Source organism: Helianthus annuus, chromosome 3 (genome assembly GCF_002127325.2).
Source record: "Helianthus annuus cultivar XRQ/B chromosome 3, HanXRQr2.0-SUNRISE, whole genome shotgun sequence".
NCBI lineage: Eukaryota > Viridiplantae > Streptophyta > Magnoliopsida > Asterales > Asteraceae > Helianthus > Helianthus annuus.
This window is the reverse complement of record NC_035435.2, coordinates 38885998-38909791: the sequence shown is the minus strand read 5'-3', so window position 1 is coordinate 38909791 and position 23794 is coordinate 38885998.

Sequence of the window (23794 nt, the reverse complement as noted above, 5' to 3'; positions counted from 1 at the left end):
AGTCTAGTAACAGTGTAAGTACAGGTATCTATTCAACCTCATTCATTCAATCCCATTCCCAAACCCTGGGAATCCCATGTCTTAGTGAAAGTGTGAACTCACCTTGGTTTGCTCGGTAGGTTATTGCTTCTAGGGTTAATTAATGGTTAAGTCCGTTACACACGACCTAGGTACATTGCACATAGTTTGATGTAAGTGTTTGCATTCAATTAGGGTTTACAAGTCTTTGATATCCAAGCAATTGTGTTCTGTGTGATAATTGTGTACAGAATGACATGAGAAGATTGTTCACACATACACGATCATCCAGTTACATACAGTAGTATACAGTTTTATACAGAAGCATACAGTAAGCTTTAACACTGGTGTTTGCCATAAACTCAGAACACTTATGCACTTATTCATATGTATAGCATCAACAAACTCGGATCACGTGCTCATTATCAAAGGTCGGATCATATATATATCCAAACATAAAGTCAGAACAGTAAATCAAACAATATTCGGACCAAGATACAAGTCTTATAAAGTTCGGACAAGTAAACATCTCAAGAATTCGGACCATTTATTACATCCCAAAGTTCGGACATATATACATATCTTAATAAACTTCGGACTTGCCATATATTAAAAAGGTCGGACATATCTTAATAAACTTCACATACAAAAGTCGGACCCTTACTTGTTTATATTCAAAAAGTCGGATATATAACGACCACAAAAGTCGGACATGTATGTTATAAGTAAAAGTCGGACATGTATGTTATAAGTAAAAGTCGAACATGTATGTTATAAGTAAAATTCGGACATTGTGTCCTTAATAAAGTTCTGATCCCTCAAATCAAAAGTCGGACAGCGGTTATCCCCCCACAAAACTCGGACTGGGGGGGCTCCCTTACAAAACTCGGACAAGGGACTTGCCCCTTTAAAACTCGGACACACATCACCCTTGGCAAAAAGTCAGACCCCCCCTCCCTTAAACAAAAGTCGGACCAGGGTTCCCCTTATAAAAATTCGGACTTTGGCATCAAACGAGAAACTCAGACAACATGTAAATAAAACTCAGACTTTTGTGACTTCACAAAACCCTGACTGTTAACTCCGAGTTTCAACATACGTGATTTCCAAAGCCAATTCACAGAATCAATGGAACAGTTACATTCTTACATTCATACGATCAGGAAACCCTAATTCATTCATATGCATTGCAGTAATCCAATTTATCAATCAATAATTCTAACATATCTTGTATCTTAACATCAGGCAATGATTACACACTAATCAAAATCATTTCACAATAATCAGAATTCAATAAACACAGAACCATTACATGTAGAACTAGGGTTTTAGCATGAATCAATCAATCGATGATTAACAATAAACAATCATTGAACAATTACCTTAGATTGATTCTAGACAAAGAGAGGAATCAAGAGTGATGAAGAGCTTGTGCCAATGATGAAGAGGATGGTTGCAGAGAGGATTGGAGAATGTGAAAGTACGTGTATTGATTTTGTGTGATGATTAGTGGAGAGGATTAGGGTTAAGAATGATTAGAATTTCACTAATTACTCTATACATCCCTAAGTATCATCTTTTACATAAAACACCCATCACAATATAATTTTACAGTTTCATCACCAAGTTCATGTATTTGCCAAATCATTCATAAACTTTATCAATCCAAAACGTATACAGTTACAAAGTAAACCAATTGTGCAAGTAAACAACTAAACAAACAGTGAACGTGCAATAAATGCGAAAGTGGAATCTTGGAAACTCGAGTTGTCACATTATCCCCAACTTGAAAGAAATTTTGTCCCGAAATTTAGCATGCGGTTACTGAGGAAGCTAGGCAAGTTGTATCGTTTACTGGTTTTCCTGGGGTGTCACATCATCCCCCCGTTGATTTGGAATTTCGTCCCGAAATTCAGTAGTAGCTTCAGCCTCAGTAGTGGTTGCACGGTTTTCGAATAACTGGGGATACTTGAGTTCCATTTGATCTTCTCGTTCCCAGGTGTACTCTAGGCCACGACGGGAGTTCCAACGAACTCGTACAAGAGGTATTCTAGTGTTCTTGAGGACCTTGACATCCCGGTCCGTGATTTCAACTGGTTCCTCGACGAACTGCAACCGCTCGTCGATAGTGAGCTCCTTAAAAGGAACTATGAGGGTCTCATCTGATAGGCACTTCTTCAAATTCGACACATGGAAAACATTGTGAACTGCACCGAGTTCAGCTGGTAGGTTTAGTCTGTAGGCTACCTTGCCTATTCTTTCAGTGATTTCGAACGGTCCAACATACCGTGGATTGAGTTTGCCTCGTTTACCAAAACGAACCACACCCTTCCAGGGTGAGACTTTGAGTAACACTCGATCCCCAACTTGAAACTCGAGCGGTTTTCTGCGTTTATCAGCGTAGCTTTTCTGGCGATCACGAGCTGCCGCCATGCGTTGTCGTATCTGTGCAATCCGTTCAGTAGCATCAACTACCATTTCGGGACCTGTGATCTGACTATCCCCACCTCTGCCCAACAGAGAGGTGACCGACATTTACGCCCGTACAATGCCTCGAATGGAGCGGCTTGAATGCTGGTGTGGTAACTGTTATTGTACGAAAACTCCACTAACGGAAGGTGTTTTTCCCAGCTGTTGCCGAAATCGATAACACACGCCCGAAGCATGTCTTCTAGAGTTTGAATCGAGCGCTCAGACTGCCTATCCGTCTGAGGGTTATAAGCTGTGCTCATGTCTAACCGTGAGCTCAAAGCTTTGTGCATTGCTTGCCATAGCTCTGAAGTAAATCGTGCATCCCGATCTGAAATATAGAAGTTCAAGTAAACGTCTGCTAAGGTAGAGAACTTATTCGTTTCTTTGATAGCCAAGAAGTGAGCAGACTTCGTGAGTCGATCTACGATTACCCAAATAGTATCATTCCCACGCTGGGATCTAGGCAGGCCATTAACAAAATCCATGGAAATTTCTTCCCATTTCCACTGTGGTATCTTGGGTTGCTGAAGTAGACCTGAGGGTTTCTGGTATTCCGTCTTGACCCTTGCACAGGTCAAACACTTGCCGACGTAAGTTGCTATGTGGGCCTTCATGCTAGGCCACCAGTATGTAGTTCTGAGGTCGTGATACATTTTATCCGAACCTGGATGTACCGAGTAGCGAGACTTGTGAGCTTCATCCATTACAAGTTCTCGTAAACCGCCATATAGTGGGACCTAAATACGTCCTGCTACATAGTGGGCAACGTCTTCCCTTTGTTCTAATCGTTGCCTTGAGCCGCGTAAGGCTTCAGCCCTGATGTTTTCTGGTTTCAATGCTTCCACCTGAGCATCTCGTATCTGTGCAGGAAGACTAGACTGGATTGTGAGTTGCAAGGCTCGTACACGCCTAGGTGTAGTATCTTTCCGACTGAGGGCATCAGCCACAACATTGGCCTTGCCTGGATGGTACTTGATAGCGCATTCGTAATCGTTCAGTAGCTCGACCCATCGTTGTTGACGCATGTTCAATTCCTTCTGCTTGAAGATATGCTCGAGACTCCTGTGATCGGTGTAGATAGTGCACTTGGTACCGTACAGGTAGTGTCGCCATATCTTAAGCGCGAAAACAACAGCTCCCAGCTCTAGATCGTGCGTAGTATAGTTCCAATCATGAACTTTGAGTTGCCGCGAAGCGTAGGCAATGACTTTGTCCCTTTGCATCAATACACAACCAAGACCCTGAATTGACGCGTCGCAATAGACCACAAAATCATCCGTGCCCTCTGGTAGTGAGAGAATAGGTGCGCTGCATAGCCTATCCTTCAGGTACTGAAAAGCCGTTTCTTGTGTATTACCCCAACGATAGGTAACACCTTTCTGTGTCAGCAATGTAAGCGGCTGTGCAATCTTGGAGAAGTCTTTGATGAACCGTCTGTAATAACCCGCCAAACCCAAGAATTGGCGTATTTCCGTTGGTGTACGCGGTGCAGGCCAGTTCCTGATCGAATCTACCTTGGATGGATCAACATGAATCCCATCCTTATTTACCACATGGCCCAAAAAGTGAACTTCACGAAGCCAGAAGTCGCATTTAGAAAACTTGGCGTACAATTGTTCCTTTCGAAGAAGTTCCAAGATAAGACGTAAGTGCTGCTCATGTTCCTCCTGACTCTTGGAGTAGATCAGGATGTCGTCGATGAAAACGATGACGAACTTGTCTAGATAGGGTTTGCACACCCTGTTCATAAGGTCCATGAAAATTGCAGGCGCGTTCGTTAGCCCGAATGGCATGACAAGAAACTCGTAGTGGCCGTAGCGAGTTCTGAATGCTGTCTTGGAGACGTCCTCATCCCGGACTCTCAGCTGATGATAACCTGACCTTAGATCAATCTTGGAGTAGTAGCTCGACCCTTGCAACTGGTCGAATAAGTCGTCAATACGTGGAAGAGGATAACGGTTCTTCACTGTGACCTTGTTCAGTTCGCGGTAATCAATGCACATCCTGAAAGTGCCATCCTTCTTTTTCACAAATAATACTGGAGCTCCCCAAGGCGAAGAGCTTGGACGAATAAAGCCCTTATCCAAGAGCTCTTGCAATTGCTTTAACAGTTCTTCTAGTTCAGTTGGAGCTAAACGATACGGTGCGCGAGCTATAGGTGCTGCTCCTGGAGCTAGCTCGACTTGAAACTCGACCTGGCGATGAGGCGGTAGACCAGGTAAATCTTCAGGAAACACTTGAGGAAATTCGCGTCCAACTGGAATATCCTCTATTCTTTTCTCTTTCATTGATGCATCAGTAACAAGTGCCGAAATGGCAGTGTGACCCTTTCGTAAACATTTTTGAGCCTTCAGGAAAGAGATGATGCCAACCACTGCACCACTCCTGTCGCCTTGAACTTTGAGAGGTTCCTTACCAGAATGAGGAATACGAATGATCCTCTCCTTACATAGGATCTCTGCTTGCTGCTTGGATAACCAATCCATACCAACGACGATGTCAAAACTACCCAGAACTATAGGAATAAGGTCGATGGAGAAAGTCTGACCAGCGAGGATAAGATTACAACCCTGAACTACGTGTGTGGCCTCTAGGCTTTTACCATTAGCTAACTCTACGTCATGTTTGGTGTTTAAGGGAGTTGGTGCATGTTTTAACATTTGGCTAACTTTCAAAGACACATAACTTGTATCCGCACCCGAATCAAACAATACAGTAACATAAAAGTCGTCAAGAAGAAACTTACCAATAACTACGTTGGGATCATTTCTGGCATCACCCTGCCCCAACACAAATGCACGACCCCTTGCACCGTTGTTCCCATCATTGTTGTTTCCCCCATTATTGTTGTTCCCATTACCCTGGTTGTTGTTGTTGTTGTTGTTCTGGTTTTGGTTCAACTGAGGGCAGTGCCTTTTGAAGTGACCTTCAGCGCCACAATGAAAACACCCCTTGTTGCCCTGTTGCTGATTCTGCGGTGTTCGCTGCTGCCGCTGATTCTGATTCGCAGGTCGCGGGCTCCTACAATCCTTGGCCTCATGGCCCATCTTGAGGCACCTCTGATAGCGACCCTTGTTGCACTGGCCACTGTGATGTCTGTTACAGTTGTTACACTTTAGGAGGTTCCCTCGATATCCACCCTGCCTGTGACTGCCTGAAGATTGCTGACCAGGGCTCTGATAGTTGTCAGTCTTCCGCTGCTGAACCTGTGACTGAATTGAAGCTGATCCCTTGCTGGAATCCCCATCCCATTTTCTCTTGTTGTCACTGGGAGTAGCAAGGGTAGTAGAAGTGGTAACGGTAGCAGTAGCGCTGACGCGCTTAGGCAGCCTGTCTTGTTCCACTGCCTGATCCGTGAGGCGATGAGCAAGGCGTTGAATAGCCTGGATATTGTCAAGATTAGCCGATGTCACATGGCTCTGAATTTCTGGTGCCAACCCTTTGAGATACAACTCAATACATCTAATAGGAGGGTCCACCATAGTTTGACACAGTACGGCCAGTTCATTTGACCTTTTAGTATAAGCTTCGATTTCCGACCCAGTCATCTTCAAATGAAAGAACTCCACTTCTAACTTGTGGATGTCGTCGTGTGTGCAGTATTCCCGTTTAATCAGCTCCTTGAAATCATTCCAGGGAGTGCCGTTAGCAGCTGCCAATCCCTTCTAAAGTACCAGTGGCGTATTTCACCCTGCGAGCTTCAGGGCATTCACACATCTCAAATACCGACTCGAGCTTTTCGAACCAATGGAGGAGTCCAACCGCTCCTTCAGTGCCACTAAACGTGCTTGGACGACAGTCCATGAAGTTCTTGCAAGTACAAACAGGTGGCTGAGCGTGCTGACCTGCTGTGTATAAGAACAGTACAAGATTAAACACAAGAGTTGGTTTAGGAGTGTAGGATCTAAAGATCCTAGTGTGAGTTACGACTGCAGGGTATACCTCCTGCGTTTGTAGCTACAAGTGCCGCAACAACTTGTTCGTTGATAAGAGCCGTCAACTGGGCTTGTGTCAAGTTAATACGTCCAGCCATGATCTTCACATCAAAGGCAACATAGGTGAGAAAGGTTCGCGAATAGTGCGATGACAGAAGAGTGTAAGCACACAAGTGTTCTCAAGCAATAACAAATAGTGAGCAATGTAATCTAAGCATACCACGAGCAAAGTTCTATGTAATTCTAGCATGTAGGCAATAAACGTAAACCTTATTACCTAGGATGTTGAGTCTTGCACGTGGAGCGAGGCGTCGTTGTGGATCGTTGAGCACTGTACTGGTTATAGTCTGGTTCTAATAAAAACGTTTACCATTATTAAAACCAAGTTCTCTATAACCAATGGCTCTGATACCAATCTGTCACACCCCCAAAATCCACATGCGGAGTATCACCGCTTGGGAGCGTGACTGACCAGGATCAAGCCACCAATCATATAGAACAATGTAAAAAGTAAAAGTAATTGTATTTAAACCAAACCAATCCATATGAAAGGTGTTCAAAAACACATGTATAATAACAAAGTTTAGCGGAAGCAATTGAGTAAAAGCCCAATGTAAATAAAGTATGTGAAGTCATAGTGTTTAATCAAAACATCGCGATCCTTGTCCACAACGACCGCGCCTCCCCATGCAAGCTCCATGTAAACCTAACGACCTGCAAGGCATGTAACAGAGAGTCAACAACTAGTTGAGCGAGTTCACATAAAGTAAGTGCGTAATAGTAAGTTCGTTTGTAACGTGTGGCTCTACTGGGCCGATAGTATGTTCTATTGGTGGGGGCTTCCCATAAATGCATATACACTAGACTATTTGTATCCATAAGTGTTCTTCTTATCAAGAACAGCAGTACGTACAAAGTTTACGTAGGTTTTACGTAAGTGCCCTTCACAACCGAGGACAGGGTACGCGGGGGTTTACGTAGGTTTTACGTAAGTGCCTGACACAACCGAGGCAGTAGTGAGTATAAGTTCACGTAGGCTTTACGTGAGTGTCCTTCGCAACCTGAGGACAGTGATGAGTACAAGTATACGTAGGTTTTACGTATGTGTCCTGCGCATCCGAGGACGATGGTAGATAGTCTAGTAACAGTGTAAGTACAGGTATCTATTCAACCTCATTCATTCAATCCCATTCCCAAACCCTGGGAATCCCATGCCTTAGTGAAAGTGTGAACTCACCTTGGTTTGCTCGGTAGGTTATTGCTTCTAGGGTTAATTAATGGTTAAGTCCGTTACACACGACCTAGGTATATTGCACATAGTTTGATGTAAGTGTTTGCATTCAATTAGGGTTTACAAGTCTTTGATATCCAAGCAATTGTGTTATGTGTGATAATTGTGTACAGAATGATATGAGAAGATTGTTCACACATACAGGATCATCCAGTTACATACAGTAGTATACAGATTTATACAGAAGCATACAGTAAGCTTTAACACTGGTGTTTGCCATAAACTCAGAACACTTATTCACTTATTCATATGTATAGCATCAAGAAACTCGGATCACGTGCTCATTATCAAAGGTCGGATCATATATATATGCAAACATAAAGTCAGAACAGTAAATCAAACAATATCCGGACCAAGATACAAGTCTTATAAAGTTCGGACAAGTAAACATCTCAAGAATTCGGACCATTTATTACATCCCAAAGTTCGGACATATATACATATCTTAATAAACTTCGGACTTGACATATATTAAAAAGGTCGGACATATCTTAATAAACTTCACATAAAAAAGTCGGACCCTTACTTGTTTATATTCAAAAGGTCGGATATATAACGACCACAAAAGTCGGACATGTATGTTATAAGTAAAAGTCGGACATGTATGTTATAAGTAAAAGTCGGACATGTATGTTATAAGTAAAAGTCGGACATTGTGTCCTTAATAAAGTTCTGATCCCTCAAATCAAAAGTCGGACAGGGGTTATCCCCCCACAAAACTCGGACTGGGGGGCTCCCTTACAAAACTCGGACAAGGGACTTGCCCCTTTAAAACTCGGACACACATCACCCTTGGCAGAAAGTCAGACCCCCTCTCTTAAACAAAAGTCGGACCAGGGTTCCCCTTATAAAAATTCGAACTTTGACATCAAACAAGAAACTCAGACAACATGTAAATAAAACTCAGACTTTTGTGACTTCACAAAACCCTGACTGTTAACTCCGAGTTTCAACAAACGTGATTTCCAAAGCCAATTCACAGAATCAATGGAACAGTTACATTCTTACGCTCATACGATCAGGAAACCCTAATTCATTCATATGCATTGCAGTAATCCAATTTATCAATCAATAATTCTAACATATCTTGTATCTTAACATCAGGCAATGATTACACATTAATCAAAATCATTTCACAATAATCAGAATTCAATAAACACAGAACCATTACATGTAGAACTAGGGTTTTAGCATGAATCAATCAATCGATGATTAACAATAAACAATCATTGAACAATTACCTTAGATTGATTCTAGACAAAGAGAGGAATCAAGAGTGATGAAGAGCTTGTGCCAATGATGAAGAGGATGGTTGCAGAGAGGATTGGAGAATGTGAAAGTACGTGTATTGATTTTGTGTGATGATTAGTGGAGAGGATTAGGGTTAAGAATGATTAGAATTTCACTAATTACTCTATACATCCCTAAGTATCATCTTTTACATAAAACACCCATCACAATATAATTTTACAGTTTCATCACCAAGTTCATGTATTTGCCAAATCATTCATAAACTTTATCAATCCAAAACGTATACAGTTACAAAGCAAACCAATTGTGCAAGTAAACAACTAAACAAACAGTGAACGTGCAATAAATGCGAAAGTGGAATCTTGGAAACTCGAGTTCTCACATTATCCCCAACTTGAAAGAAATTTCGTCCCGAAATTTAGCATGCGGTTACTGAGGAAGCTAGGCAAGTTGTATCGTTTACTGGTTTTCCTGGGGTGTCACATCCTCTTCTATTCTGCCAAGGATCCCTGATCCTATGTAAATCTTGGATTCAGGATCATGAGGATCCATAAGGATTTCTTTCACATCCTGCTCTCTTGCCGCCAAGACATCCCTTGGAGGATACTTTAATTGCTATTGCGCCCTGGGCCTTGAGGCTGGTTTCATTGATGATGTGTAACAATTCTTAGCCTCTTGCTGGTCACTTTCAATTTTCACCACACATAGATGATAAGTGGATGGGACTGCCTTCATGTCATGTATCCAAGGCCTGCCAAGGATAACATTACAACATGATAAGCAATCTATAACATAAATTTTTTGATAAGAATGTAATCCTTCGATATAAATTGGGAGTTTGATGTCCCCCAGAGTATTCTTGGTCTCTCCACTGAATCCCACAAGTACTGAGGATCTTGGCACAATATCAGACTCAGGAATATTCATTTTCTTTAAGACATCAAGCTGGATGATGTTCACAGAGCTTCCTCCGTCTATATGGATCCTGCGAACAAAATGGTTAGAAATAAAAAGAGTAATAACGAGACCATCATGATGAGGATACTGAATGTCAACACGATCATCCTCATCAAAAGTTATAACTTTATCCTAGGTAACACTGGATGTTCGGATGGGTCTGTCTCCATTCTCCATCTTGGTTTCCTTAGCATGTCTTTTGGCTGCTGAAAAGGAAGTACCACAAATGTCTGATCCTCCCGATATAAAGTTTATGACTTGTGCATCTGCTGGAGGAGCAGGAGCTTTTTCCGGGATCCTTTCGGGATCCTGGGTTCTTGACTTCTTTCGTCCCAAAAGTTCCTTTAAGTGCCCCTTGCTTAACAAGTAACCAATTTCTTTTCTTAGTGCAATGCACTCTTCGGTGAGATGCCCAAAATCCTCGTGATATGCACACCATTTTGATTTGTCTTTCGTAGCAGCTGGTTTATCACTTTTTCTTGGCCACCTAGCTTTCTCACCTAAATTCTGCATTGCAAGAATCAGTTCATTGTTATCAACAGAAAAACAGTATTCAGAGATTGGAGGATAATCCTCATCATCTTCTTCCTGTTCTACAACATGCACATTCTGGTTATCAGACTTGTTGTAGGATTTAAACTTTTTATTCTTGAAGTAGGATCCTTGCTTTTCCTGTTTCGAGGATCCTGTTAGCCTTTCCTAGATCCTTTTGTCATCCTCTAATCGGATGAACCTAAGGGCCCTGGTCCTTACCTCATCAAGATTCCTGCATGGTGTCATAACAAGATCATCATAGAATAATGAATCCCTAAGTAAACCCATTTTAAAGGCCTCTACAGCCGTGGCTATATCCAAGTTAGGAATATCTAAGGATTCTTTACTAAACTTAGTGATATAATCTCTAAGTGATTCATTTTGACCTTGTGTTACCCTATATAAATCACTAGTTAATCGTTCAAATTTTCTGCTACAAGAAAATTGACTGTTAAACAGGTTAACTAGGTTAGCAAATGAAGTAATAGAGTATGGGGGAAGATTTAGCAGCCATTTAAGAGCAGATCCTGTGAGTGTGGATCCAAATCCCTTGCATAGACATGCTTCTTTTAACCTCTCAGGAATTGGATTGATCTCCATCCTCTCCCTGTATTGAGCTACATGTTCCTCCGGATCCGTTGAACCATCATATAGCTTCATAGATGGTATCTGGAATCTTTTGGGTATCTCAGCATCACATAAGGATGGTGCAAAACGAGATATCCTATGGCTACCGTCTGCGATCTCAGGAATGGGTTTGACCACTCCTGGGACACTAGATATCATATCCTTAAGCTTTTGTAACTCCTTAGCCATAGCTTGGTTGATACCTGTATCCTGCATAAGGCCATGGTTAGTGCTATAAGAATTATTGAAAGTGTTACCTCCCGGTGGATTCAAGTTCGGAATCCCAGTTATGAATCCATGTTGTCGAGATTCTGGTATAATTGAAGGACCAGAAGAGGCAATGGTTTGCATTGGGATGAAGTCTCCTTGATGGACATCTGTACTTCCAAGCTGCAAGCTTCTTAAGGATCCTTGATCCTGAGAAACATTGGATCCTTGAAGTACTGTGAATGGGGGTCTTGGAGGATAATCCATGGATCCGAAAACCTGAGAGGATCCTTGAGGTTGAAAGGAGGACCCTTGAACCTGAGAGGATCCTTGAACCTGAAAGAATCCTTGAACCTGAGAGGATCCTTGAACCTAAGAGGATCCTTGAACCTAAGAGGATCCTTAAACCTGCTGCGTCCCCATGTATCCTCCTGAGCTGACGAAGGATCCTTGATGCTGAGAAAAGGATCCTGCTGGTTGAAAATAGGAACCTAGATCCTGAGACGTTGCTGAGGATCCGTAGTGCATTCCTCTTGTTCCACCCAAGTATTGGACATCTGGAGCTGCAGAATGCTGAGAGGTTATGACCGGAGTGTCGAAATTCAAAGATCTAGGCATCAATGGGGAATGATCCTCTACTGATCTCTTCTGTTTCTTGATATCTCCAATTTCCCTGAGAATCTTTTTGTTAGTCTTATCCTGCTGTTGTATGTGATCCTTCATCTGCAAAATCAAAGTAAAGAGGTCACTAGTAGTAGGAGTATAAGATACAGAAGAAGTTGGAGGTTTTGAGAAAATTGGAGTCGGTCTCTTTTCAGCATTCTTCTGGGATCTAGAAGGTGGTGGAGGCAAAGGTGGAACGCCCTGGGAGGAATCAATTTCCGGCGTTGCATTTGAGGTGGTTTTCCCCTAAGAAGCCATGCAGTTGAAGGTGATGAACCGAAATGAACGAAACGAGCAAAATTTTCAGAATTGAAGCACCAGTTGCCCCACGGTGGGCGCCAAACTGTTTTGGTCAAAAATAATGCCGAGATAATGCAACCAAATCTTTAGATGTGAGGTGTGATGCTTGAATCAATGAACAATATTAAGGATCACTCAGAAATGTAATGAACAAGTGACACAATGATTTATACGAGGAAAAAGCCCTTGATCAAGAGTTGATCTCCGGCATAAAAAACCTCGGGTGATGGAAACTACCGATCACCAACTCAAATTGAACAGAAAATGTATTACAACTTTGGATGACAGCGAGCTTGTTACAAGGATTACTAAAGTGTAAAGTGCAAAAAAGTGTGTAATCGTCGAGCCAACAGTTGAGAGCTAATCAGAGCAGTTACGAGTGCGTGTGTTTAGCAAAAAATAGCCAAGTGTTCTAATCAAGCTCGCTATCCCCTTTTAAATGTAGCAAATATCTAAAATAACTAACTATCTGCAATTTGTGCACTCTCCCCACGATCTCCATAACGTTCACCATGGTCAAGCACGTGCAGAATATAGAGGGAATATGCTCCAGGAATATTGCCAAGACCAGGTCCAAGTACGTACTCCTGCAAAACAACTTCATATTCAAAGCAGACAATTGTTAGTATAAGGAATCACTCGATCCTGATCCTACAATACTCTTTGAGGATCACCAATTCAGACAGAATTAAGGATCCCTAAGCCTAACAGTAATTGAGGATCACTGATCTTTGGAGAATCCTCCCCTAACAAAAATGATTAGTAATTAACAAAGAATCAACATATACTCGCAAACTCTTGATATTCATACTTTTAGCTAATTCTAATCCTGCAATTAAAGCTTCATATTCTGCTTCATTATTGGTGGTAGGAAACTCACATCTAATAGCCTGGGGTAATATGTCCCCCTGTGGCGATTTTAGTAGTATACCCAAACCTACACCTCTTACATTAGACGCACCATCAGTATATAATGTCCAGGATTCTAGATTTTCTCCTATTTGTTGTACTTCTAGGTCTACTTCATTCTGAATATCACTACTGAAATCAGCCACAAAGTCAGCTAAAGCCTGAGACTTTATGGCATTTCTAGGTTCATATACTAGATCATAGGTACTTAATTTCACTGACCACTTAGCCATCCTACCTGACATCTTGGGTTTCCTAAGCACATTTTTTGCAGATTAGTTGGTTTTAACATGAATCCTATGTGTTTCAAAATAATGTCTAAGTTTCGTTGATGCCATAACTAGGGCTAATATCAATTTTTCTAAGTGAGAATATCTAGTTTCAGTATCTAATAAACTTTTACTAACATAATAGACAGGATACTGCTGACCTTCATGATCCTTTATAAGGACGACACTTACTGCATTCCCGGATACTGCAAGATACAGGGATAATGGTTCAACATCCTCAGGCTTCATTAATAGAGGTGCGGTTGAAAGATACTGCTTCAAATCCTGCAAGGTTGTTTCATGCTTCTCTCCGCATTCGAATTTCTTATTCTTCTTCAGGATACCATAAAATTATTTGCATTTTTCCGAGGATCTTGAGATAAATCTGTTCAATGCTGCTACTCGCCCCGTTAATCATTGAACATCCTTCATATTTGAAGGTGTATTGATAGCTAAGATGGCTTTAATCTGCTCCGGGCTCGCCTCTATCCCCCTTTTTGTCACCATATATCCTAGAAACTTTCCTGCCCCCACTCCAAAATAGCACTTAGCAGGATTCAGCTTCATGTTATACTGATCCAGGATGTCAAATGCTGCTTTAATATCCTGGAGGTGATCCTCAGCCTTCTTAGATTTTACTACCATGTCATCGATGTACACCTCCATAGTGTCCCCCAGTTTGTCTTTGAACATCATGTTTACCAATCTTTGATATGTTGCACCTGCATTTTTTAAACCAAAAGGCATAGCAGTGTAACAATAAATACCTGTTGGTGTCATGCAGGATCCTCCTGGTCTGAAGGTTCCATTTGGATCTGCTGGAATCCTGAGGATGCATCCATGAAGGTTAACATTTCGTGGCCGGCAGTAGTGTTTTGGTCAAAAATCACACAAGGATAATGCAACCAAACTTTATGTAAATGGGGTATGATGCTTGGTTTGTAGAAAAAGTAAAGGATCACTTCAATGTGAAATATGCAAAGACACAATGATTTATACGAGGAAAAAGCCCTTGATCAATGTATGATCTCCGGCATAAAAAACCTCGGGTGATGGCAACTACCGATCACCAAACTTCAATATAAGAAAAATAGTTACAACTTTGGATGATAATGAGCTGAGTACAAGGATCACTATAGTTTCGAGTGTCTAAGCGTGTGAGAGTTGTGTTGTGTGTTCTTCCGAATGAGGAAGAGTGTTATATATACAAGTGTAGGTGACCTATTTTAGGTAAAAAGACTAATAATCAGCTCATTACCCCTTTAGAAATAAAAGTAAATCTAGCCTAAATTATCGCCCTTAAATCATGCCAAGTTTCCATATCCTTCACAACGTCCATCTCCGATTAAGCACATGCCATAGTTGTAAAGACGTGTCCTTTAATTGCGATGCTTAAGAGCGGATCCTGCTAGTCATTCCTGCAAAACAACATTAAATTCAACGAAAGCAACTGTTAGCATGAGGATCCTATGATGGTCCGTGATCCTGATCCTGGAACTCTGCTGAGGATCACTATCTGCCAAAGAAACAAGGATCACTGGTTAGGATCACATGTGAGGATCATGTATTGTAAAAATCCAGCCGTAACAATTGCCCCCAAAATATAAGGAGTTCATTGTAAATTGACGAGTTATATTTTGCTTTGATCTTATCTGCAACGAACAATTCGGATAACTAGCCGTTAATTTCGAACTAGCTGTTGCAACCTTTACGTCATTGAGGTGACATCCCTGCAAATCATGATTATAAATAGGAGATAGGGTTAGGATCAATCTTCATTTAAATTCAAGATATTCTCCCTTTATAATCTCTACCGAAGATCAATCAGGTATTCTCTTCTCTTTCTTCCCTCTCTTGCTCTGTTTTTCTGCTTTTATCCTGCCAAGAGTATGTTGCTCCGAAATTCTCCTCACAAGGATCACAAGAAGATCAGTCCCTTGAAAAGCCAAGGGATCGTCAAAGACTCTCCTACAGAGAGGTGCTGCTTTACTGATGCTCATGTTGATAGGATCCGTCACTGTTTTCCGGCGAATACCGTCTTCAAGTCTTTTACTCCCACCGCTCTGAGTGATTTCGTTTCCGACGCCTGGGTGGCCTTTCCTGCAACTCCGTTTACCATAGGATATTCATATCCTTTTCCAGCCTTCACCCAGTCCTTCTTTTCTCTGACCCGTATGTCCTATATCCAGGCCATGCCGATGATCTGGAGGGTTCTGTGTACCCTTGAGAGGATCATCGAGCAGGAGGGGATTGACTTAGGGATGCCGGAGCTGGCCGAGTTATATGATCTTACCACATTTGGTTCCTGTCGATACTTGTTGAAACGGAAAGCTGGAGAGGATCACCCTGTTTTTAAGGTCACAAAAAATGATACCAACTGGAAGCGACGATTCTTCTTTGTTAGGAGAGATACCATCCCTAACGGGGAGGATCTGCCCAAGGAGTGGGCTACTCATGGTAGGATAGAGGATCCTGGAAGGATCACCATCAGACTTGTCTCTTATGATGAGGATCACTAATGTCTTTTTTGTCTTTTGTGTTTTTTCAGCTATATCCGTTACTCATCTCAAGTTAACTCCTGCTGCAAGAGAGAGAGTTTTATCTTTCAAGAAGCTTGATCCTGAGATCAGAAGTTTTCAAGTCACCATCCAAGATTCACAAGAAGTATCCTCCGCATCTGCCACAATGTCAAGTAAGTATCCTTACCAAAAAGTAAGTTCTATGCAAAAATAATAAATTAGTTAGGAGACTTATCTTGTTTTGATTGTGTAGGTGCTGGGAAATCTGCTAAGTCCGCCAAGTCTGCCTCCTTGTTTGGGATTGATGATCTTGCCAACGTCAAGTCTTCGAAGAAGAAGACTCCTGCTGCTAGTCCCTCTGCTTCAGCCCCTAAATTACCCATTAGGGGTAAGGGAAAGAAGAGGAAGGCTCCGGAGGATCTTCAAGGATTTCCTCTGCTCCGCCAACAGTTTCTCGACTATGTCAATGAGGTAAGGATCATTGCCCCTGTTGGTTATCCTGATGGTTTTGAGGATCACCTGTGTCTGACGTCATATCCTGTTTTTCTTGCAGAGATTTACCGAAATAGAGACTTATGTTAATCACGTTGAAGATCAAGACCGCCAGATTGCCGACCTTCAACAGATGGGTGTGCTGAAGGATCTCAAGATAGCTGATCTTGAGAAGGAGCTCCGGGCTACCAAGGATAAAGCTGTCAAAGCACTGATCCGCTTTGACTACGAGAAGCGTGACATCACCCAGGATGCTAAGGTCTCTGCTGCGATAACTATGTATAAGATCCAGCTGCAGATGGCTGCGGAGGCTCAGGATCCTTCCTTTGACAAAGGCACATGGGACGTGGAAGGTTGGAAGGCAAGGCTAGCAGAGTTGGAGGATGACGATGATGCTGAGGATATCCCAATGCTGGAGGGTGGTGATGCTGGCAAGGATCAGGGTGGAGAAGCTAGTGGAGCCGGTGGTGATGAAGCAGCGAAGGTTTGAGCTGCAGGATTGGGCAATGATGGATATTTTGAGACTAGGCCGGAGCCCAATTTTTTGAGTTTGGTAGTGGTTGTGATGTTTGAAACAATTTTATGGTTTGTACTTTGAACAATAGTTTTTAGGGTTAAGGATCCTGGATCCTTTGAACAATAGGTAGGATCGCAAATGGTGGAGGGATCCTCTGTTTGGGGGATGAAGCCTTTGTGATCCTGCCGCGTTTAATTTCCTGCACCTGCTAAGACCGCATAGACAATGGACACCCTTTGCCAACCCATGTGGACGGGCCACGTTTTGCTGGTAGAAATGTGGGTTGGCAATTTTGACAACTTTTTGAAAGGGTTTAAGATCCTTTTGTTAATAATATAACTTTAATCTTTCTGGCTTATCTCGTATTGTTATCCTTTATTTATCTTCTTATTTTCCAGTTTGTTTTAGAAACATATTTGTTAGAGTAACAAGAGTTGAGCAAACCATGTTTAATAAATTTAGGATATGATCCTAGATCAAATATCCTGATACTGAAAATTTTTGAAGCAATCAATTTCAAGGATCATAGGTTTAGTTGTCAAAGTGTAAGGGTTGTTTAGTATAATCAAAATAGTCAAGGATCATACCTGAGGATCCAAGTTAGGATCCTAACCTTTAATCAAGATAACCATAAGTGAAATTTTAACGGATAACAAGGATTAATGATCCTTATTTGTTTAGCTTCGAGAACCTGAAAAATGGAACATAACTTGGGACTAAGCCAATGTAAAAGATAAATTAGTAGCTGGGGACATGCCCAAAGGATAACGGGGGATGATCCCAAAGGATCACTGGGGACAAGCCCAAAGGATAACTGGGGACAAGCCCAAAGGATAACTGGGGACAAGCCCAAAGGATCGTATGTAAACTGGAGTATGGCCCTTACTGGCGACTATCCAAACTTAGTGACATGAAAATGTCAAAACCTTAGCTAACGTGAAAAGGTTAGAAACCTTATGAACGGATGTATGGTACGTCTACCATTATACGTAGGATCCTGGGTATAGCCAGTACGATGAGGTTGTCAGCCCCGGAAGTGGGTACTGGTCCCAAAGATGTAAACTATATCAGGATCATCGTGCGCTGCTGGCGGAAACTGGGGATAATCCCAAGGATAACTGGGGACAAGCCCAAGGATCTGCGTTGCTTTTGAAGATCTTTGACGATATGCTGTAGATACCTGAACTATCATAACTCAAATGGTTCGTGAGAAGAGGATGAAGGATACAGGATCCTTATCCTTTGGTAAAAAGTAAGGAAATGTAAATGTTTTAAGATAAGGACATTACCAGATTAAGGATCACTGACATCACCGGGATCCTTCGAGGATACTTCAATAGAAGGATCACATGCTTGAAGGATCATGTTCACATAAAGTATCTCTTTAAGTGAACAGCATTCCAGGCTCTTGGTAACAAGTTTCCTTCCATGGTTAGCAATCTGTATGCCCCCTTTCCTGCTTCAGCTTCAATCAAGTAAGGGCCTTCCCACTTTGGTGCTAACTTCCCGTCAGCAGGATTAATAGTGTTTTGGAATGCTTTTCTCAACACCATATCTCCGACATGAAACTTCCTTATCCTAACAATTTTGTTGTAAGCACCAGCCATTCTTTGTTGGTAGCTTGCCATCCTTACCATAGCCAGATCCCTGATTTCCTCAATAGTATCCAAATCCTGAGCCAGGATTGTAGCATTCTCTTTAGGATCACGAGCACTTGTTCTAGCAGTTGGGATCACCATCTCTGTTGGGATCACTGCTTCTGCCCCAAATACTAAAGAAAAAGGTGTTTGACCAGTGGCATTCTTGGGAGTTGTTCTATCAGCCCATAGCACATAAGGTAACTCCTCTGCCCATTTTCCCTTCTTGGATCCTAGCTTCTTCTTCAGATTGTTGATGATGATCTTGTTGGATGATTCTGCTTGGCCATTGGCTTGTGGATGAACTGGTGTTGATGTTATCATCTTGATTCCCCAACTGTCACAAAAGTTAGTAGTTCTGCTTCCAATGAATTGGGAACCATTATCACATACAATTTCAGAGGGAATGCCAAATCTAGTTATAATGTTTCTTTTGATAAAGGATATAACTTCTTTTTCTCTGACTTGAGCAAAAGCTTCAGCTTCTATCCACTTAGAGAAGTAGTCAGTCATGGCAAGCATAAATACTTTTCCACCAGGTGCTTTAGGGAGCTTGCCAACTATATCCATCCCCCATCTCATGAATGGCCAAGAGGATGGTATGGGGTGTAGCAATTCAGCTGGTTGATGAAGGATATTGTTGTGTCTTTGACAAGGATCACATTTCCTAGCATATTCTACAGCATCCCTTTTCATGGTTGGCCAGTAGTATCCTGTTCTAAGGATCCTTGAGAACAATGCCCTGCCCCCAGTGTGGTTTCCACAATCTCCTTCATGGAAGTCTCTCAACACTTCTTCAATTTCAGGATCCTCGATACATCTCAAATATGGTCCTGCAAGAGATCGTTTATATAGCACATTATTTAAGATTGTGAATTGAGATACCTTAATCCTGAAGGCTCTAGGATTTTCTCCCATCGGAATCTCCCCGTATTGCAAGTATCTTATGATTGGTGAGATCCATGATCCTGCATAAGATTGAGCTTCCTCACTAGGGATTACTGCAGTATCCTCTTCTATTTCCATGGCTACCTGATTTTCAATAGCAGGAGCCAGGATATGGATGATAGGGATACTTATATCTTCTGGAATCTTTAAGGATGATCCTAAGTTGGCCAATGCATCAGCTTCCGTGTTATCCTCCCTTGGTACCTGTGTTAAGCTGAAAGAGACAAAAGAGAGTGCCAATTCCTTGACTATCTCTAAATATTTGGTTAGTTTTTCACCTTTAACAGCATAGGATCCATTAAAGTGATTGGTGATCAATAATGAGTCTACATATACTTTAAGATACTTTACCCCCATATCCTTAGCAATTTGTAAGCCAGCAATTAAGGCTTCATATTCAGCCTCATTGTTAGTTGCTTGGAACTCACAGGCTATGGAGTGGGGTATTATGTCCCCCTGTGGCGATTTTAGTAGTATCCCGAGCCCTGTGCCCTTGACATTTGAGGATCCATCAGTGTGTAGTATCCAAGGATCCTTGGTCTCATCCAGCTGCTGGACTTCCAATTCTGCTTCTTTTTGTAGATCACTACTGAAATCAGCCACAAAGTCAGCTAATGCTTGGGATTTAATGGCTGTTCTTGGCTCATATCTTATATCATGGGCACTAAGCTTTACTGCCCACTTAGCCATTCTTCCTGACATCTCTGGTTTCCTGAGGACATTCTTAATTGGAAAGTTAGTTCTAACAACAATAGTATGGGTTTCAAAATAATGCCTTAACTTAGTTGATGCCATGATTAATGCAAGAATAAGTTTTTCCAGGTGTGAGTACCTGGATTCGGCATCAAGTAAACTCTTACTTACATAGTAGATAGGATATTGTGTACCTTCATGATCCTTAACAAGGACAGCACTTACAGCGGTTGAGGATACCGCCAAATATAAGGATAACACATCTCCTTTTTCGGGCTTTGTTAATGCTGGTGCTGAGGACATATATTCTTTAAGGGCTTGTAAAGCATTCTCATGTTTCTCAGTCCATTCAAACTTCTTGTTCTTCCTTAGGATATTGTAAAATTCTTTACATTTTTCTGAGGATTTTGATATGAACCTGTTCAGAGCTGCTATCCTGCCTGTTAGCCTTTGCACATCCTTAGCATTGGCAGGGGACTTGATGTTCACTAGTGCTTTAATTTGCTCCGGACTTGCTTCAATGCCCCTCTGAGTTACCATATATCCTAGGAATTTACCTGCCTTAACGCCAAAGTGGCATTTTGAAGGATTAAGCTTCATGTTATAATTATCAAGGATATCAAATGCTTCTTCCAAATCCCTTAGGTGATCCTCAGCTTTCTTTGATTTGACTACCATATCATCTATGTATACTTCCATAGTTTGTCCAATTTGATCTTTGAACATCATATTCACCAGCCTTTGATATGTTGCACCTGCATTTCTTAATCCAAAAGGCATGGCAATATAACAATACAAACCTGTTGGGGTCATAAAGGTTGTATCCTCTTGGTCAGATGGTTCCATCTGAATTTGTTGGAATCCAGATGATGCATCCATAAAGGTCAACAGTTCATGCCCCGCTGTTGCATCCACCATGGAGTCAATGTGGGGTAATGGGAAAGGATCCTTGGGACATGCCTTATTCAGATCAGTGAAATCGACACATACCCTCCACTTTCCGTTTTTCTTTTGGACAACGACCACATTGGCTAACCATTTTGGATACTTTACCTCTCTGATCATACCTGCTCGAAGTAGTCTCTCTACTTCTTCTTGGATAATGGCATTCCTTTCTGGTGCAAACTTCCTCCTTTTTTGATGGATTGGTTTGATATACCTGTCAATGCCAAGTTTGTGAGTAATAATATCCTTAGATATACCGGTCATATCTTCATGTTTCCAAGCAAAGGTAGATTTTCTTCTTTTGAGGAAGGATATTAAGTCTTCTTTCATCTTGCCAAGGATCCCTGATCCGATATAGATTTTTGATTCAGGATCACTAGGATCCAAGAGGATTTCGTCCGCATCTTGTTCCCTTGCCTCCAAGACATTCCTCGGAGGATACTGTAATTGCTATTGCTCCCTTGGCTTCGAGGTTGGCTTCATGGATGAGGTATAACAATCCTTAGCCTCCTGCTGATCACTGTCGATCTTGATTATTCCCCATGGGCTAGGGAGCTTCACACATTGATGGTAGGTGGATGGGACTGCTTTCATATCATGTATCCAAGGCCTGCCCAGGATAACATTGCAACAAGATAAAGAGTCAATAACACAAAATTTCTGATAATTATGTAATCCTTCCACGTAGATTGGGAGTTTGATGTCCCCCAGAGTTTTCTTCGTTTCTCCACTGAATCCTACAAGCACGGAGGATCTTGGTGTGATGTCTGATTCTAGAATACCCATTTTCTTCAGAACATCAAGCTGGATAATGTTCACTGAGCTTCCTCCATCGATAAGGATCCTGCGGACAAAATGGTTAGAGATAAAGAGAGTAATAACTAAACTATCATGATGAGGATCCTGAATGTTAATGCGATCATCCTCATCAAACGTTATCATCTTCCCTTCTGAGACACTTGATGTTCTAATAGGTCTTTCTCCATTATCCATTTTTGACTCCTTTGCATGCCTTTTGGCCGCCGAGAAAGATGTACCACAGATGTCTGATCCTCCGGAAATAAAGTTGATCACTTGTGCATTTGCCGGAGGTGCTGGAGCCTTTTCAGGGATCCTTTCAGGATCCTGAGTCCTTTGCTTTTTTCTTCCCAACAATTCTTTCAGGTGCCCCTTGCTTAACAGATACCCAATCTCTTTTCTTAAAGCTATGCATTCTTCAGTTAGATGCCTGAAATCCTCATGGTATGCACACCATTTTGACTTGTCTTTAGTCCCGGATGGTTTATCATTCTTCCTGGGCCACCTAGCTTTTTCACCTAGATTCTGCATTGCAAGGATTAGTTCATGATTATCAACGGAAAAACAATATTCTGAGATTGGAGGATAATCTTCATCATCCTCTTCTTGGTCAACAGCATGCACATTCTGGTTCTCATTTCTATGGTAGGATTTGAATTTGTTGTTCTTGAATGAGGATCCTTGCTTCTCCTGTTTTGAGGATCCTACTTGTCTCTCCTGGATCCTCTTGTCATCCTCTAGCCGGATGAACCTGAGTGCCCGAGTTCTTACTTCATCTAGATTCCTGCATGGTGTCATAACAAGATCATCATAGAATAATGAATCCTTAAGCAGTCCCATTTTGAAGGCTTCAACAGCCGTAGCCATATCCAAGTTGGGAATGTCCAAGGATTCTTTACTAAATTTAGTTATATAATCCCTTAATGATTCATTATGACTTTGAGTTACCCTATATAAATCACTGGTTAATCTTTCAAATTTTCTACTACAAGAGAATTGGTTATTGAATAAATTAACTAAATTAGCAAATGAAGTAATAGAGTAAGGGGGAAGACTTAGCAGCCATTTAAGAGCTGATCCAGTAAGAGTGGATCCAAATCCTTTACATAGGCATGCTTCCTTTAGCTTTTCCGGGATTGGATTGATCTCCATCCTTTCCCTGTATTGTGCTATGTGCTCCTCAGGATCCGTTGTACCATCATACAGCTTCATAGTAGGGATATGGAACCTTTTGGGTACCTCTGCATCACAAATTGGTGGTGCAAAGCGAGATACCTTATGGCTTCCATCTGCGATCTCTGGGATAGGCTTGACTACCCCTGGAACACTTGAGATCATATCTTTTAGCTTCTGCAACTCCCTGGCCATAGCATGATTGATACCTGTATCCTGCATGAATCCATGGTTAGTGGTAAGATAATTATTTAAAGTGTTACCTCCTATTGGGTTCAAGTTAGTGAATCCATATTGCTGGGATTCTGGAATAACGGAGGGACCAGTGGAAGCAATGGTCTGCATTGGAATGAAGTCCCCTTGATGGACATCTAGACTTCCTGTTTGCAAACTCTTTAGGGATCCTGGCATCTGGGAGGATCCTGATATCTGGAAGGATCCTGGTATCTGAGATGATCCTGGAACGAAGGAGGATCCTTGAACCTGGGATGATCCTGGAACAAAGTAGGATCCTTGAAACTGCTGCGCTCCCGGGTAGGCTCTTGATTTCATGAAGGATCCCATATGCTGGGGATAGGATCCTGCCGGCTGAAAGTGTGAGCCTGATGTCTGAGTCATTGCTGTTGATCCGAGGTGCAA